This window comes from Nesoenas mayeri (assembly GCF_963082525.1).
Source record: "Nesoenas mayeri genome assembly, chromosome: 2".
Taxonomy (NCBI): domain Eukaryota; kingdom Metazoa; phylum Chordata; class Aves; order Columbiformes; family Columbidae; genus Nesoenas; species Nesoenas mayeri.
Window position 1 is genome coordinate 113,928,704 of NC_137543.1, and position 14,120 is coordinate 113,942,823.

Consider the following 14,120-nt stretch of genomic DNA (forward strand, 5'->3'; position numbering starts at 1 on the left):
TAAGTAAAAAGGATTTCTGGTGTTGTGCAGAATGAGTAACTTCTGTTTCTTGAAAGGTAGATTTTTTTTGTGTGTGTGTATGGTCAGTAAGTTTTCTTACTGTACATTCAGTAAATCAACATTAGTCAAATTAAGGTAGAAAAAATTAATGCAGCAGTTCCATAATAGCCAGTCACTAAAGGGTAGCTGGCCCAGGCTTAATGATGTAAATGCAGAAAACAGCATTACTGCAAAACTGAAAATGAGGGGGTAAAACTGAATCATTGCAGGTAGCCACATCATGTGTTCCCATTCGTTGATTTATTGAACTATATCCTTATACTAATTACTGTTCTTCTCATGCGTGTGAGGGTTGGAAACCTTTTAATTTCCAGCCTAAATATATTCAGAATTATTTTAAATCTGTTTACCTTCGTGCCAGCTTTGTTGTTTATTTAATAGCTCTCCTCTTTTTGTTTCTCTCCCCTTCTCCATAAATTTATATTATTTCATTTCAGCCTTCATCCTGCTGGATTAAATCAGCGTAGTTGTTTCAGTCCATTCCAATACCATTCTACACTAAATCTTTTAGGAGCACTTCCTTCCTTGTGCTTTCTTCTCATTTAAGTCCCTGTATCTTGCATATTTTTGCAAGTGTTATTCCAGTTTGTGCACTATCGGTGCCTGGTACTGTGTTTTTGATACTTCACTACCTGTGCTAGAAATTTCTCACTGATTGTGTCTTAGGATTACTGCTGCTTTTCTTGGGAGTTCTATCACGGTGATGGCTCTGTATACAAGGTGACTTTGCTGTTTCTAAATAACTGATGAGTCTCAGATTAGAGCAGAAATCCTTTTTATTACTTGAAATCCTTCACACTATTCAGTGTCATACTATTCTGATTTCTTTGGATCTCAAAGTCCGTCCTTCATGACACTCCAATCTTCCCTCAGGGTACCATCAGCAGTGACACCAGCTTTGGGCTCCAGCAAATTTTGTGGAGATACTCCTAGATATTTTGCCAGCATTTTTAATGAAAATCCAGAGGCCAGGACTGACTTGTGAGGAATTCCAGTAGTACTGCTCTTAGCTTGATATCCCCCCCTTCCTTTTTGTCATTTTCATGTGTGGCCAGCATCTCACCTACCTCACCGATTCTTCTATCAAATCCTATTTTTTCCAGATGAATTACTAATTTTCTTTCTGGCACACAGTGCTATATCAAAATATTTTTTCTAAAAACAAGTGAGATACAGGAGAACTAATCTGTCTGCTGTGCAGATAAAGTCCACCACATTTCACCCATAAGAAACAATATTTACTTTGTCAAAGAAGATTAGGTGAATCAGACTTGATCTCTTCTTGGTAAGCCTATGCAATATTTATTCCAGTCTCTCTTCACCTCAGTATGTTTTAACTTACTTTCCTTCAAAATTTACTCTGAAGCTTTGCTTGATATTGGGAGCAGCCCTGACAATAACCAATTTCACCTTTCCCTCCTTTTTTTAAGTATAAGCCTTGTGTTTGCTTTTGCATTCTCTTTAAATGACAAATTTCTTAAAAATGTGCCTTACTTGCAAGGCCATATGTAAGGCAGAGGGGAAGGACTTCATGAGATGGAGAAGGAAGAGCTCTTTATGGTGAAGGAAGGGGCATTATTTCAAAATGAGGATTTTTAATGTAAAGGAGATTCTCTTGCAGATCTTATAGAAGTAAGTTGGGCATATAATCGGTGTGCCTTCATGTGGGTAGCTGTGAAGACTTATGCTTCTTTAAGGCTGGAGCACAGTGAGGGAATAGAGCTTCAGCTGGGCTCCCACTTGTCCTGTCAAAATCTCTGGTAGTTTGAACTTGCATGTTAAAACTCATGTCCTTGACTGTGCTGATTTTACTCAAAGAAATTTCCCTCATGTCTTTCAGGCATGGGAAGAAAAAAAAGGAATCCATGAGCTTTAGCTTCCTGTTAAATCTAAAAATGAACAGTGAAACCCTTTGTATTGTGTGAGAAGGTGCTGGTCTTCTCTAATATAAATCAATAAATAGGTAACACAAGGTGAAATCAGTTGAATCCATTTTGAATCAGTTCCAGTTTGAGCTCGTCTGGTGGCTGAGGCTGTTTTGGTTCAGTTTCAGCACAGGCTGTTGTGAAAAACAGGAGTGATGGGTGTCCCGCAGGTAGGTCCATGAGGGGCTGTGGTGGTGGACAAGGCTCTGCCCCTGATGCCACCTCCTCTGTTGGAACTGCAGCACCTTCCACTGGGCCCCAGCTTCTCACCAGCTCCCTCCATTCTCCCCCAGCTCTGCCTGGTGGGACAGCAGAGCCAGGAGAGACTTGCACTGTGGTGGTGGGAGCAGATGCAAAGATGGACCCAATTTGAAATCACTGTATCTCTGCAAACAGCAACCTCCCATGAGTGAAACTTCTGCAGTGCATACAACGGGTGGAAAAACAGAGCATTTATAAAAAGGTTACTAAAACTTGATAACTCATTAAAACATTTGTCAATTTTTGTGTAATTTTGACATGCTGGGGTCCATCTTTTTGAAACACCTTGTACTATGTTTGGGCAGTGAGTGATAGAAACTCATAAGAAAAGAGAAGTAAGGCTGTCTTACCCTGCTCGTGATAAGTCCGTGTGCCCTGACAGATACATGCACACACATCAGTGCAGTGAGATGCATCACCGAGACTTCCAGCACAGGCATAATTTGAGGGTGATTTTTCTGGTGTCAACAGAGCTATGACCTGCCACTGCCTGCGAGGAGATGTTTGGCTGCAAATTATCTCCAGCAGGAGCAGAAATGTTTGTGCTGACCAGGTTTTAGTTTCTCGTGCTCACTATGTCCCACGTGGGGACAGGGAGTTTCCATTTTCAGTTGAGACATTACTCTGAGCCACCAATGTCCATTTGCCTTCTAAGTCTGTCCAATTTGGGCTTAACAGAGATTTCTGCATAATGAATCAGGTTGGCATCCAGTTGTGGGAAAAAAAATAAGCCAGAGGTTTACAGTGGCTTTAATTCAGACTCTCTTTAATTCCTTCCAGTGAAGATGTCTTGCTGCTGAATTTTAATCTACTGTAAGAAAAGTTTCTGCTACTGTTCCCAAGTTTCACTGGGAAGGAGTTGTTTCTTTTTCTCATAAAGCCAATCTGGTTCTTCTTTTGCCTTAGTAATTTTGAAACCAAGATTTTTAATCTGTCCTATTGGTGATGGAGAAATTTAGCTGTTTCTCAAAAAACATCTGAAATCTCAATTGATTCTCGTTGGTTTGTTTGGAAATGTTATTTCCATAACTTCTCACAGTAGATTGGGAAACACTGTCCTTTTCCAGATGTATTACTTCACAATTTTTAAATAGGTGCAAATAACTTGTGCATACAGGTGTCACAGCTGATCAGATTTAGTAAAGAGAGAATTGAAGAATGCTTTCTGAGAGCATGATAGTATTTTTCCAAATGAATTTATATTGTTCAGCTTGTGTTATGAACCAGTTTATTTTAAGAAAAGCAAGGCTAGTACACTTGGCTCTTATGCATTCTCTCTTGAGACATGACTGGGATAATGCTTTGTAAAAAAACAGCCAAGCAATAATCCTAAATTTTGAGAACTAATTTTAAACTGAAATGCAGAAGCAAAGAGAGGTCTTGTCTGAGAAGGCTTTCATTTTTCCTGCTGAAATTGCTAAGTGTCTGCAATGGGAGCAATAGGAGAGAATTTCTAAGCAGGTTAGCTCAGCTCCTTTTTCAAGTACAGTCATAGTCCAACAGAGAAATTTCAGCTAAGATTTTTGCCTGCTTTATACTTTTTTGTGTGCTTGTTCTGAGAAATCATTATTTTCATCTTTGTATGTCACTATTCTGTGATCCTCATGCATGCAGACTTACTTCTGGAGTGAATGATAATACGCTTGGGAAAATAAGACCCTCAAGGAAAAATTAAGACAATTACTCATGGTCAGGATGGAATAAAGTGATAGAAAAGATGTAACTGCCTTCAGGAACCTCGAGGCATGATGTAAAAATTGCTTTATTCAGTTCTCGTAGCCAACAAGGACAAAACAAATAACAGATTTACAATACAAAAGAGAAAATGTGGATCAAATAACGACAACAAAAAAGCTAGAGACTAGATAAGTAATGAAACAAGTTACAAGGGAATACTGTGCAGTTATTAACATCAGAGACATAATAGTTTAGACCAAATTTCCTCCTTATTATTCAGATTCTGATAGTTCACAAAGATGTGACCTCAGCAAGCCTTAATGTGTTTTCTGGGCCTTTTTCCTCTCCCAGTCTCCCACACATTCGCTTCATTTATATTCAAGAGCTTTTTACACCATGCAGCATAAGGAGAGAACTCACCCTACTTCACTTATCCCTAAACTAGGTGATTCTCTAAGCTTCTTTATAATGTACATGGTTTGAGGTTATGATGAAATATGTCTGTTAATGTTGGAAATGGAAATGGAAATGCCCTAGAATGTAGAGCAGGAATTAATTTTAAAATGTTTGCACTCTCTAAAATACTTTTAAGCAAGAGATCTGTTTCCCAGACTAAAATACAATGTTTTAATGTATTATTTTTTTACAGTGGTATGGCTGAAATGTTGATTTAATGTTTCAGCCTATAAAGAAAAGCAATAACATAAAGTAGGGCAATATTACAGTCTAATTAAATGTTTCTAAAACATAACTTCTGATTACCTATCCAAAACTATGCTCTGGCAGCTGTAATATCAAACAGCTCAGTTCATATTAGTGTATGAAGTGAAAAACTCCACTACAGTAGCTTAAGAGCTGAATGTGCCACTTGGAAACGTGTTGTTTAAATAGCTTCTCTTGTTAAGCCTGTGGTCTAATTAACTTGATTTTCTGCTTGCCTTTCAAGAGGTTAAGTTTGACATCTGAAGAGTTAATGCTAACTAATGTCCTTCTAGAGATTGATTAATGTTCACAAAGGTGTTTGAAGATGTTTGGCACTTATGCAGTGCATTATGGTGATGATCTCAGATAAATATAATACACTAACAAGCACTGAGTTTCAGTCTTTCCTGAGCAGCTTGCACCCTACCACATCACTGTTTTCCTTCTTTGTGAGTACCAATTACTCAGTTTGGTCTATGTTAAAAGAGCATGCTTCAGCAGTTTTATTTTTGTTCTGCCAGTCTGACTTTGGGACTCTAGCCCAGTTAGTTTAAAAACATAATTTACAGATTAAGACAATTTGTAGAGGAAGAAAGCAATTTAGGTGCTTGTGGTTAAATAACTAAGATGCAGTTTTCACAGTGAGTTAATGACAGCATGTCCAACTGGGTTCCAATAGCGACTGAGTTCATGAGGAGAAAGAAGATTTGCATTTCCCGACGGATTGCTGGGTTGTCGCTGCCTCACTCAGCCCTGCTGGTTGCCTGTGGCAGACCAAGAACAGAATAGCAGGTGGGCTATAGACATGCTAGGGTGCTGCCAGTCTGGGGTATATTGCACGGGATTTTACCTGTGCAAACTTGTATCCAGCAGCCGTTTTTGGTGGGTTTTTTTGTTTTTGTTTTTTTTTTCCTCATGTTTTAGTTTCACAATGGGAGAAAAAAAGTTATTTGGCAATTTGGCACATATATATAAAAAGATACATATTTTAAAGGAGGTAGGTAGTGTGTAGAGATGCAGAAGCAGAAGGGAGAAGAGGTGTCATTGCTATGGTGGCTTGTCCTAAATGAAGCTGTAGTAGTGGTGGTACTGCACGTGTTTTCAAAGAAGCCAGGGAGAACATAGATGTGCATCTCCTGGTTCTTGAGCAAGCGATGTAATTTCAGCACAGTTTGGAACCAGATCTGAAATGAAAGATAAACTGCTGTCACTCTAGGATGTGTGATACAATGAAATCCCTCACCTTAATTACAGGCAATCATTTTTTTTTACTGATGCTGATGTCATCATTCCCTGTGTGTCATTCTGTTGCCTTGTTTGGCATTTTGAGCATATTGGGGATTGATTCAAAGCAAGTGGTTGAATTTAGAGTGGTTTTGTTCTGTTGCCATCTCTGTGATAGTAGAGGACGTCAGTTTAGCTGTATTAACTCACTTTCTGTACAACTGGTCATTTGCCCTCCCAGTGTTTGCACTTCAGGAGCAAGCCCGACTGATGAGGCAGAGGTATCAGTCAGCCAACCTGCCTCATACCCCACCATGGGGGTACTGAAGGTGGCCTAACAGCCACCAAAAGAGGCATCTCATATACAGACACCTCTAATAGTAAGTACAGAGGGTTTGTGGCTGGGTAATTCTACTGTAACCTTTTTTTTTTCTAATAGGGGAATGACTTGGTTCAAGGAATAAGATTCTTTTCCTTTCTGGCTTGACTGCTGGTTTGTTGGCTTCTCCATCTGCTCATTTGCTTTTCTTCCTTGCAGTTCTCCTGCTATTGCTCATTTGTAATATCAAATACCAAAAAAAAAGATTTTTTTCCACTAGTTGTCTTACACAATGGCCATATAATTTCTTTACAGTGTAATTTTAAATATTTGATTTTAATGAGGAGGTCTGTGTGAGGGAAGGGGGAATGGAAGCTGCTTAGGTAGCAAGGGGGGATTTAAAAAAACCTGTAAACTTTCTAGGTTACTGTTTGCAGTGTTTTTCCTGCAGATTTTTGTAGGCTCCTTTTAAGTTTTGCTTACAGATGGAGCCCTAGGCAACCTATTTAAAGCAAAAATCATTTGCAGTGACAGCTCCTCTCTTGTGAATTGAAACAGCATGGTCTGTATTTAAATGGTAACCAGAGTATATTCTTGATGATGTGTCTCACAGAAGGTCTTTAGAGAGGCACGAGCTATGACCTGTAATGCGGTCTATGTAACTTCTTAATAAAAAGAAAATGGGTAATTAGGGGTAAGAATATGCTTTTTAGCAAGAATCCCTTCAGGAGGATAAGAAATAAGCTGATGCTCTCTAGAACAGAGTAAGAAGTGAAAAGTCAGCAATCTTGCCATGAAAGGCAGTTTCTGGGTCTACTACTCGTGGGAGGGGACATCAAGGAGATCCAGAAGCAAAGAACAAGTACCCACCTCTGCACTCAGGAACTTCTGACACCAGCCCTCTGTGTTGTGGGTCTGCGGTGCTGCAGCAGTTAGTAGAACATGTGCCAGAGTATAGCATGTAGCAATAAACTTTGCCAATGAGTGTTGTAGGGTTAAAAAGAGTGGTTATGCAGTGTGACTGCCTTTATGCTGCTTTTTATAAATGCTGAGAATATCTGCCTCCCCCATTGCTACTGTCATTCTTTCTGATTTGTCTGGAGATACAGTTAAGGGTAGGTTCTCTTAGGAGAGAGAGGATGCAACGGGGAAGGGACTACAGTATCGATGTGCAACAGATGTGATAAGGTGTTTCCCTTGATAGGCCTGAGCTTAGCTGGCCTGCTGTCAATGCCACTATCTGTGTCAGTCAGAATTCAAGTAGACAGACAGTTTGTGGGCTTAGAAATTGTCAGAAATGCTTTTTTATATTTTGGGTGTTTTTGTTAAGCTTTCATGTAGCCATCATTGTCTTGTGTGTTTTGCAAGGTGCCAGGAACCTGACAGAGCAGCAGTGTTATCTTTTGTAAGAAGGTTTTGCATAGTATGCTTACTTGTTTAAAAAGCTTCTGTAGATTCTGGTTTATATGTGTAATTTCTTCATATTCTATATATACTAGAAGTGACCATAAAGACTTCACAGTCCCTAAGCAAGTTTATCATGTTAATCAATTAACATGCTGATGATCTTAAAGGTCTTTTCCAACCTAAATGATTCTGTGATTTTATATTGTTGTTCAGGGATACTGTAAATATCCCGGAGCATAGCTGCAGATCTGTGCAGATCTCACAAAAGGCATTCTTTTTTGATGTGACAAGCCCTTGGTTTTTCATACCACTTCCACTCTCACAGAGTTTTCTCCTAGAAGTGCATGACTAATTCGAATGAAGTGCTCCTTCACCTCTGAAAATGATACTCTGATTTATCAATCAGTTTTTAAAACTGCATTTTCATATTGTTGTTGATCACTGCTTTTTTCTTTGTACTGGAAATAGTGGAGGAGTGAAAAGGGAAGCGGAGTGAGTACTTTCCGGTTTGCCCAAGAGAGTGCTGTGACACATTGTAAAGGCAGTTCGGAGTTATTCATATCTGGCACCTGTTTTATCACAAATAAAAATAGGCTGCTTTTGAAAGAGATGGGGAACCCTTACGAGCATGATGCCAACTCTTTGTACTCTTGTTAATTTCCTTTTTGTGTATAAGAACCTTTTTAGTAACTCTCTTCTCTTTGCACTTTGGCTTTCTGTTTGTATTTCTGACCACGATGTCCAGTCTTCAGGTCTGTCCTAAGTCGGGGAGGTGCAGTGAAGTCTCTATATTTACTGAGAGTTGCAAAAGGAGTTATTTTTACAAAATCAGCCTGCTTGTGTGGACACTACTGGCTTCATTGGTTTCTCAGTTCACCATCAGCTATGGATGTGGTAGGATGAGCCTGCCCAGATATTGTTCTTCAGCCGCCTCTTTATGGATGTAGCACAGATGCCACCACTGAACTCCTGGATCTTTTGATAGTGATGAGTGTGGAACTTTATTGACTTGTGCTTCAATAGTCAGAGTTCTTCTTCCAATGCTTTCATTTGGCACAATGAGAGAGACAGATTTCTAAATAGTGGTTCCTTTATTTAATGACATCTTGGGGAGGGGAGGTGTGTTTCTGACACAGCAGCAGTCACCTTCAAAGTGAATCTGGGTAAATTAGTGAAGAGGTTGGGGCTGCATGAGCCATAATCATCCTAGTCCTGCCTGCCTTATCAGGCTCGAGGCTTCGTGGAATCCTTGTTTTTCATTGCATATTGAAATTTATTCTCAGCCTCAAAAAAGGAAAGTGTACAAACTGTAGGAAGCCTTGTCTGTGTACTTTTATTCCAGTTTCATTCTATAGTTCCCTGATGAGAAGTAGCATAGGTTCAAAGAAATGCTGTTACCCGTCTTTCTGAGGAGTCTGAGTTGATAGTTTTGCTGCATGTTTAGCAGTTTTGTATTCTTTCTATTCCAACTAAGTATGTCATTAGATAAGGTAAGTTGTTGAAGGTCTTGTAACTATGTAGTGCTGGGTAATTTCAGTGCTCTAGAAATGCTACATGCCATGTCAAAGAGGGGGCATTTTTACCCTATTTTACATGATCAGCTCATTGCTTGCCTGAGTTATTGTGTGTATGCTACTTCAGTGCTGCAGTTTTGGATTTGGTTCACTCCTGATGTACTTGTGTGGAAGGACATTTCTGAGACACCCACACCCCTGGGGAAACCAGTGGCACGTCTTGCACAATTCAGTGGTACACTGCTTCCTAATCCCCTTTCTGTTTCAAAGCAGATGAAACAAAACCCACACATAATTCGCCTAGATTTGGAATTAAACAAATACAGTTTAGCTTTTTGCATTATTTTGCTGTGTCTTGAAGCTTAGTTGCTTGTATTTTATTTTCTCAATCAAAGTAAAAAAGATGAGTGGCTTTTGTTCTAATACCAGTTGAGCCTTCTAAACAGCACTGTTCCCAACAAAAGAAAATCACACGATTGGCAGCGATATTACTGCTTCATTACTGCACTGCCATTGCTAGTGACCTTCCTTGCCTTAAATTACACTGTTTCCCCGTAATGTGCCAGAAAGGTAGCCAAAGGTTTTCTCTCAAATTATTGCCAGTAGACTACAGGGCTCAGTGGTGTAGATAACTTCGAAATAGCTGTATTTCTGCAGTATTAGGTGCGCTTTTCCTTACTTACTCTGTGTGTTACTGAGAGAATTTTTGATTGCATATACAAAAATGGTCATGGCAGTAGTTATTTTTACTGTATCTTATCTTCAGGGAGAAGTAGAAATTACAGTGCTGCTTCTCCTGAGAGCTATTGAGAATTTGTTGCTCTTTGGTTGCCGTCTTTTACTGGCAAACAATAATCCCAGAGGAGGCCATGCCAAATGGAGATGATATTTCCAAGGTCCATATTGCACTCTTCATTTGTGGATCTGCTGCACTTCAGGAAGGGCAATGGATCTTTCTACCCGCCTCCCCTCTGATCAAATATTATCATCTCCATTCTGTGAAACTGGGGAAAACAACAGACGGGATAAATGACTCACCCAGAATTAAGCAGCAGCTCAGTAAAAGAAAACACAAATCTCTCTGAAGACTGGATCACATGGATTCCAGGTACCTTTCAGACAGGGAGATGTTTTTGAACCCCGCTCTCCCTAGTGCTCTGCATCACTGCTTCTCTCATCTCAAAACTCACGTGATTTCACTACGCTGTTCTTGATGAGTTTCGTGGTGCACGGGATCCATTAATACCACCCCCAACACCGAGGCTCAGTCCTCACCACAGGTGTCTGTTTGTCCTTTTATGTGTGACAGCATTAATGCCGGGTGACCATATTTATATGGCTGACTGAATAATTTGATTGATTTAAGCTGTCTGCTTGCTCTTGACATATTTGAGAATAAACAGCAACGTTATCACTCTTATTTATTATCTACTTAATCAGATCTAGTTGTATTTTGTAGACCAGTTGTACAGGGCTGACATCCATGAATGAGGTGCCTCATTTGTGATTAGTAAATTGTCTTTGATATGCACTCCCAGCGTGATGGGTCTAAGCCTTAAATTTACAGAAAAATGACTGTTTCAGTCACCTCAACTTGTCTCCCCATAGCGTAGTGAATGGGTTTTGAAAATAATGGTTTGGGCAACTCCTAATTTTAAATGTTCCTCTCCATTATAGATATGGCTATTTATTATTTTGCTTTCACACCAGTACAACCCTTTTCATGTCTTGGATCCAAGAACTTCACAATGGAGGTCAGAATGACCATGCGCCTTTTTAAAGATGTGATGGGGAACAAGTATCCAGTATCAACATAGCAATTTAGCAGAGTCAGGAAGAAAGCAGAGGTTTCTTAAGGTCAAGGGCAGTACCTTGCCTAGAGAGGTTTATCACTGTGTATTTGTCTGCTGTGGTAACTTCAAGAGGAGAGGAGGGTTGTCTCTGTGTTACTTCCAAGTATTGCACAAAATAAATTCTAAGGTAAAAATATTGTATTAATATTTTTTGTCCCCTTTCTGAATAGAAATAGCCTACTTTTTAAGGTGGGGGAAAGATGTAATCAGCACTTCCAGCTGTCAGCCAGCTTCTGCTGAACTGGTGGCCTTTTGTTCATACTGGTTTGGACACTGAGGTGACATGCCACCCTGGTATCTGGTCTGGTGCACTTGCCCTTTCCTGGAGTCTGTCTTGCATGCAGAAATCCCTATTGTCTGTATTCAGTTAACCACAGCAACTTTGAAATTTAAATTTCTGCTGTATTTCAAGTTGAACATCATCGTGTAATCTGTGCCCTTCCAAAGACAGGTTTATGCAAATATGCAAATACCTAACTCTTCTTATTACAGCTAGGAGAAATTTGGCCCTGATGATATTGTTTCTCATGGGAAAAGGTATTTAGAGATGGGGTGAAAAATTAAGGTATAACCTTTTTCTTCTTTCTCAATTTGTTTATTTTTCCTGTTGTTTTTGACTAATTCACAGAGGAACAACATAGCATATCAAATCAGTTTACTGCTCAAACAGTCATGGATGCTTGAATGTGTTTGTTGTAATTTAGGAAATGGACTGACAGACAAAATTGTGTTGGGTAGGCACTAAAAATATACACCAAATGAACCACATAAGCACCTATGTAGAAATAAGCTCTTTTTTTGCCACTGCAGTTTATGATGAGAAATGAACTAAGCTTCTTCCTCAAAGTCACAGCTATAGATCAGCTAGAAGCTTGAAGGACTATTTGAATCCTAAGAGATGACACATTGATCTACAGCTCCGAGAATTGTGCCAAGAAAGGAAAATCAACAAGATGTTCACCTGATTTATGTGGGCCAGACATATTTGACTTGCCTTTCGAAGGTGATCTCACAAAGGCGTAATTAAAACTTGATGATGTTGTTAAATAATCATGATGATTTGTGTCCCTGCGTTGCAGCTGCGCGTGTGTTTTTTGTGTGGTTATAAATGTGGTTAGTCCTTGCTTCTAAAAATGAAGGTTAGAGTGTGGTGGGCTTAAGGGCAGGAATTTAGTGCACTCTTTTTATGAAGAAAGTCTCCAACCAAATTATTCTAATGCCGGACCTCTGCTTCAGTTTACAACTAGTCATATTGCAAGTTAGTGACAAAATAAATCCAAGGAGTTTTAAATTAGTAAAACTGAGCAGCCTCTAAATGTGCCCACTCTGCAGAGACAGGCAGTGCTCTGATATGGGAGATGCTGACCTGGGGCTGGAGAGCATGTGGTAAGACCACAGGTTGTGACTCGGTCTTACTCTGGTCTGGAAACCACTAGTAACACGGTATTGACTTTCCTTCATGCTCATCTTACCTGTCAAAAGGAGAAAGCAAGCATCAGGACAAGGGTTTTCTTTCATTAGGTATTTAAACACTTTGAGCACAACATACATGTGACCTGAGCTGCAGCCTGTAGATATGTTGTAATTTAAATGCTCCTCGTGTGCTTCTTTTGTGATTTTTCCATTGAATCATATTATTTTGGATAGAATTTTTGAGACATACAAATAGGTACCCTTGAAGTTAAGTATGGATTTTTTTTCCCCTCTACTGTCTGGATGCTGGTGGCAATTTTGAGGAAGTTGTTTATCATTTGATTTTGAATTTTTCTTAGGGTTTGTGTTATGCTTTAAGACATTGATCCCACTTTCTAATAAGCCTAACTTTCTCCATTTATGTCAATAACAATGATTTTTACTCTTTTGTTTTCAGACCAAAAAGGCATAAAACACAGTATGTTGCCTACTTAGTAAAAAAAAAGGGGGGGTGGAGGGAAGTGGCACCTCTGATTCTGTGTCCAGAACAGCCAGCATAATAGATATGGTTTGGGACTGATTATCATAAGGAGCATGAGCTAGATCAAGTTTCTGAGAATCCCTAGCCTTTCCATTAATTTTGATTTATTGATTTTTATGAGCAGGAGCAGTGATAAGCTCAGGCTCTGAGCAGGATCAGAAAGGCCAGTGTGTGTTGAGGGTTATTGCCTTGTTTCGTGCTGTGATTTATACAGCGTAGGTACCAGCTGCATTATTCTGCTTGGTGTTATTTCTTCTCATCATTATAGTATTTGATGACTTAAAGACAAGTGCCCTCTGAGAATCTGTTTTGTTGTGTCTCTGACATTATTACAGGCTGAAGGTCTGATTATTGGAAGTGCTGAGCCCTTGCAGCTCCAGTGGAATTAATGGAAGCTGAAGGTGCTCTGAAAATCATGCCTGAGGCATTTTATTCTTTTAAAGGGATTGAGTCGTGCCTTATAAATATAGGTGTCTGCTTTGACTAATGGAGTTTATTTGATTAGAATGAAACCTGTGCTCCAAAATTAACTCTCATCCTTGCTACGTAGCTGAGGAGTTGATTAGATCTTCGTAAATCTGATATTAGAATTAAGCTTCAAATTTACAATTAAGCTTCAGAGTTTTGTTTTATAATTGGAATACTGAATGTTGGGAAAGATCAGAATCCCCTTTTCTTTGAGGGTTCAGGTGATTCTAAGCACAACTCACATTGCTTTGGCAGAGCTACTGGTGCAGCAGTGGTAACTAAACATGCTGAATGGGTGGCTTTGTGGCTAGAAGACGTACCAGGACCAAGTGTTTGCAGCTGATGCAGGGGATCAGCCTGTCTGAGCCTTTCACACTCTCCTGCAAAGAGTCTTAATTCTGATTTATCCAGTTCCACTGAGAGAAAGCAGATGTCAGACAGTGATCCAGCCTAAGGAAAAGGGTGATTTATCCTAATGCTTGATAAATCTACCATTCTTGCAGAGGAGGAAACTTGGCTGAGCAGCAGCAGTTTTATCCTGAAGTGAGGGAAGGTGCTGCTGGATGTACATGTGAGTGACTGCCAGAAAACTCCAAAGGAGCACTCATGCAGAGGTGAAAGCCAAACCTGAGAGGTTTGAGGACTGGGTACATGCAGAAAGGTTTAGCCAACTTGACTTTTGTTTGCTTTTTAAGAACATTAATATGCAGCCTGCTGATGTGGGTGTTCAAGTCATGGAAGCCTTTAAAGATCCTC

The 14,120-nt window shown here is 39.6% G+C and overlaps 1 protein-coding gene across 2 annotated transcripts in view; it reads left to right on the forward strand.

Annotated features, from left to right (window-relative positions):
• ELMO1 (engulfment and cell motility 1) overlaps positions 1-14,120 on the forward strand; it is a 310,028-nt gene that overhangs the window by 185,281 nt on the left and 110,627 nt on the right. The gene's annotated exons all lie outside the window — the stretch shown is intronic.